This window comes from Zerene cesonia, chromosome 25 (assembly GCF_012273895.1).
Source record: "Zerene cesonia ecotype Mississippi chromosome 25, Zerene_cesonia_1.1, whole genome shotgun sequence".
Lineage (NCBI taxonomy): Eukaryota > Metazoa > Arthropoda > Insecta > Lepidoptera > Pieridae > Zerene > Zerene cesonia.
Window position 1 is genome coordinate 618,329 of NC_052126.1, and position 6,000 is coordinate 624,328.

Sequence of the window (6,000 nt, forward strand, 5' to 3'; positions counted from 1 at the left end):
TCATTATACAATATAATAAATTACATTTCCGCGTCAATTCATTTGCTTTTCGCAGCATCTCATCTCTTCCATCCATTACACTGCATCGATAATCATACCATACTTCCTCATAACTGACTTCATAAATACTGATTGATCTTTCAATTAAATAGATACTCGGATAGGGTTTCTCGGAGGTTAATAATTAATAAGCAATGTTGTTTGTAAATCGTCGGATCGGTGGTTGAACTTAGAAATTGTGGGCCTATAACCTATCTGTATGCGTTTTTTTACCAGAAGTTCGTGTTTATAAAAATACTTTACTACTGAAATTCATTATGAAATTTAATTGGTCATTTATATATGTCACCTATTGTAATTAACTGTTTTAATATGGATAATTATTATCTGAAATAAACATCTATTATTATTATTATTATTTATTTATTTAAAGAAACACGACAATCAAAAACACACATGTAAAATCTTTGGTTTGCTGCCCTAATCACCAATCCATTATGAAAGCCTATAGATCTAATAAATAATACATTTAATTCCGCTTTCGACTGTATTTTTTCTTACGTTATATCTTTACGATCTTGTCAGTTACAAACATAAAAGATTTTTATTCAGAAAACGTACATGTAACAAAGAAAATATAGACACATATTATTAACATTTAAAAAATACGACGTAAGAATCTCCATGGTTTTCGGGAAGGTCGGCTAAAAATAAACCGTGAAATATAATTGAAGCATATTTAACCAGAAAATGAGGAAAAATACTTGTATTTAAATTTAAGATTTCAATAAGGTAAATATTGTTTTGTGGTTGAACCTTTGGTTCGTAGTAACTATTTGATCTGTGCTTTTGGGTTCATTTGTGGTTATTATTAATGTATTTATATCAATAATTGCTAGATGAGCAAGCGAATTTACTAACCCTGCAGCTAAAATTGATTCGTAATTAAACATTTGCAGATGAAAACAATAGTCGTGAGGCTGGATTTCAATATTTAAATGGATTTATATTTGTATATATGTATAAATAAATGGCGAGATGCCTTTAGTGAATTTAAATTTTTTATCTTTTATTATGCGAATCCGAAAATTGTAAGCCCAATAATTAATTAATATCATATTGTCTTTTGATTTCTAAATGATGTGACTAGCGCGATTCCGTTTTGCACTATTAAGCATAAAAAAAAACTAGCTTGAAAGAAAACGAATTTGAAAATGATTGTTTACTAGAGGCTTGTCCCGGCTCCGCTCGGATAACAAGATTCCTGTTTATCCCTAGGGAGCATTTAATCGGGATAAAAAGTACCCAAAAAGTACACATAAGTTAGCCAAGTTAGCTCATACTCTGTCTCTATACAAAATTTGATCAAAATCCGTTCCGTAATTTTAGCGTGATTAACGGTCAAACATTCAAACAAACAAACATTCACATTTATAATATTAGTGTGATTTTACATTACATGATCACGACGCCAAGTTTAAAGAAACTTTTACTAAACAATAAGTAGCAAAAATAAACAATAGAATACGGAAATAATTTAGCAATACAATTTGGGAGCAGCGGACGGACCCAACAGTCGTTAGATACCACTATCATACACTCTTCCGCTATTTTGTAACTGCGCTAACTTTTATAGGTTGTAAATATGTAAGTATAAGAGTCTGAAAGGTACAGAAGTTCTTTGTTTTATCTGAGTTACGGTGATCACTTTATATCCCGATCACCAAATATCTTGTATCGTATATCATATATATAAAATTTGTTGAAATTTTTTGCACCTATCCGGTATCTAAGAGAATCGGCCAACATCTATTTTTCATACCCCTAAATGATAAGAGTAAGGCAGAACAGCGTTTGCCGGGTGCAGTTAGTATTATATATATTCTAAACACTCAGTTATATTACGATGTTTATTCAAGCAATTCTGAAACATTTCTTAAATAAAGATTTTTCTCTTTAATTGCTAATTCTACGACGAGAATCGTTATGGGATATCCTTTATCTTTGTTATAACATAAAATTTTACAATAAGAATAAAACAAATCTGTGTACATCTTAAATATGCATCCTATTTAGCGGCTTTATAAACGAAACAATTAAGATGATAATTAGCTAATGACATATTCCTTAAATTGTAGAGAAAAACAACTTTTTTAGGATTTACGTATGTTTATCTATAGCGAAGATTAGCTAGTAGAAAAAATTAAGTCATTGGTATTTTCAGAACAGTACCATAATGTTTGATTTTATTATAAACGCGCTTTAATTTGCTTCACCTGTATGTTTGTATGTTACCGATTCCTTTAGACTCAATTTTAACCATATTAATTGGACAGATTTAATTGAAACTTTGTACATTTATCAAGGATGTCAATATGACAATTTCATGGAATCATTTTATTATCCTGATTGGGATCGCTGGGATTAAATAATAAAAAAATATTCTCTGAATAAAAGCAAGTAAGACAATTACGTGGATTCTATCATTGAGTAGTTTTAGTTTTTTTTATGTCATAACGGGCAACTGAGCTGGTGGTTCGCCTGATGGTATACGATCACCCCTGCCCATGAGCGCTGCCTGCTTTAAGGGATAAGGGATAAGGAAAGGATTGATGACTGGTAAGAAGGAATGGACTGGTAAGGGCAAGGGGAAGGAAATAGGCCTCCGGCTCCCCCACTCACCGTATGAAACACAATAGCAAGCTATTATTTCACGCCGGTTCAGTTTTTTCATCTATATTTTTACGTATGTTAAGATATCATTAAGATAAATGAAGCAAACTTCGAAATCAATAATCTTTTGGCATTTTGTTGTATAAGATCAATACATCATCGCATAATTAAAGCCTGTACCTACAGAGACAACTATAAAAAAATAAGTTGGTGCATACGTTGGGATTTAAAACGTAACATTATATTATTTATTTAAATGTGTAGTCCGGAAAAAGATCGGAATGTATAAAAACTCAAGCAATATTTATTCAGCAAAATTGGCTCATTGCCCAAAAACATTTGCTACAAGAGACATTGAAAATATGGCTGTCGGGAAAATGCTGTATTCTCATTAGAAAATTCTCTCTCGAAATGAGCAATGATTTTGACATTGTTTCAGATTTTTTGGGGCTCAGCGTGAATTATTTGCTGAGTTTATATAATATAAATAGTACATGATTGCTTGTTCTTAGTTACAATGAATACGAAGAATAATATATAAGAAAATATTACATAATATGTAATTTGTGTACTTAAATATGTGTAGGTTAGTGATATACATAGTTCAGTAAGTTTTTTTATCTCGAAAACAATTATTGTCCTGCACCACCACCTTAATTTCTTTTCTGGTTTTCCTTCCGAGTTGTCTGGGAGAGATCGCTTATAGCGACAAGACCGCCGTCTGTACATTTTAAGTTACCTCCAATTCCTGTAATTGTATAATTTATAGTGTACAATAAAATCTTCTTTGCATTTAATTCAAGAATTTACGGTTTCGTTATTTACTCAAAAATAATAAATATGTAAACAACAAGTATAGACATTTAAAATCAGTTCAGCCATTCGGCCAAAAAATGTGGTACCAAAATCAAAAATATAACAAACACTACATATATTAATTCAAATCTATATATTACAAACAATCGCATATATATTAACGTGACACAAACTGATCACCAAAAAATAATCTGTTGAACTTTATCCACCGTTTGTCATTTCTTATCTCGAATAATTTATTTAGGGGTTCCTTAAATCTTAACTTTTTCTTTGTAAATCTTATGATTTATTGTTCTTGGGTAAACCTAATTGCTATTTAATTTTGATATTTTTAGGGAAAATAGATTTTAGATTGTGAAGTAGACTTACGACATAGAGTTTGTAAAATAATGTCATTTAAATAAGACTGTATTTTAATTATCAAATGTAACTTCACCTCGACTGATATAATAAGTTAGGTAGTTCGTTAACGGCAATTTTATAATAACAAAACTGAAAACCAAATCTATATCGAAAATTAAATTTTATTGCCACTAGATGATAGCTGGTTAACAACTAGTGTATAGTATTATATATTATTATATATTGAAATAATGTTTACTTCATTGATAGTCTAGAAATAAAACATAAAACGTAGAGCTAAAGTAGCATTTTCATAAGAATATAAATATTATTTTATTATATTATATTATATCTTATATATAAAATTCTCGTGTCACAATGTTAGTCTCTATACTCCTCCGAAACGGCTTGACCGATTCCTCTGAAATTTGGTAAGCATATTGGGTAGGTCTGAGAATCGGCCAACATCTATTTTTTATCCCGATATTCCTACGGGATACGGACTTACGCGGGTGAAACCGCGGGGCGCAGCTAGTTATTCATATAAGATTCTTAAATATTTGAAAATCATAAAGAGTAAAACAATCGATAATGAAGCGAGAATTGAATTTGAAATAGTTTCATACTGTTTGAGATATTTGTTAATTGTCCCATCAGGTGGTAGAAGATTCCCCGTAGGCACATGGAACCGACAGAGTAGGAGAAATTCGATTGCTAAAACAGCATTATGGGTCGCCGAGTGGGAAGGTAACGATATGACGAGACACAGGCTCGAACCCCGCATGATACATTTTTTAATATTTTTCAATTATTTTTAATGCTGAAAAACTAGAAAATTATTATATAATTCTTGCTTTAACCCTCAGAGCCGAATCCCAGAGCCCTAATTCCCTTTTGGATGTCTTGTATCCCGGAAAAATAACTTTTCCTTCATTCCTCTTCATATTAACTTACAAGCCAAATGTTGTTAATTTCAGAAAGTACTAGGCTATCATGAGTCGCGCAGCGTTCGACATCGGGATGTTGTTACTTGACCCATATGTAGGAACATTTGGGAAAGTTTCGCTAAAGGATTCTTGAACTTTCGTTATTATAAAGTGTTCCGGAGTTCATAGTGATCTTGATAGCGTTATTAATGTGAAAGCCTGTGGGTAATACGTTTATTACCCACATCATCGTTATGAAGGGTTACAGAATAGTGGGCAAAATATGGAGAATAGATTGTTTATTTGGATAAAAACCAAAATGAGACGAGTAAATTGAATGTCAAACGTGAAGTATAATATGGTTTATCTTTTCTTGATTAATAACCATAGATGATCAGATGTCAAGATGTGTAATGTGTGTATGTAATATGATGTGTGTGTGTGTGAGTGTGTGTGTGTGTGTGTGTGTGTAAAGTGAAGCAGAACAAAATGCATACAATATATTTCCGAATAATGAAGCAATTGTACCAAACTAAAAATGATATGAATCTTAACCTCGATTTGTTTAAGTCGGTTAAAAAGAAAGGGCCTCTCATAGAAGAACAATGTACGCGCTAGAAACGGCGCACGCGCAAACACTTCCTTATTAGATTGTTATTGGTCCTTGACATTGGCGTTGGAGACAATTCAGAAACTATTAACCTCTTTCTTTATATTTCTCATCTTGTAACTATGCAAATTTAATTTTTTATTTTAAATTTTAAGACATCTGACATCTACCATCCCTTTCCCAGCGTGGTTATTATAGCCTGAGTATTCATTGATAGCAGATGCCTGCAGTGGGAACATATAGGATAGTTATAATCACCGCTGTCTAATTATCCATACATTCGTCAAAGTACGAAACACGGGACTCTCGAGCCCGAACCACATACGCCATTTTGTTCGTAGCTCGGGACACATTTAAGGGATTGCAAGAATTATTTAACATCGCTTTCATTCTTAATATATTACTTATTATTATTGAGTTGTTTTTTCTTTTCTTTTTTTTTTTAAATCAGTCGGCAATGGAGCTGGTGGCACGCCTGATGGTAAGCGCTACCACCGCCCATGAACATTTGGAAAGGCATAAGGTCCATTGCAGACCTTACACCTCTACAAATCGATTGCCGACTTTTTGGAGAGGGATTAAGAAAGAATTGGCAATAGGAATAAAGGAAAGGACTGGGAAGGGTAAGGAAAA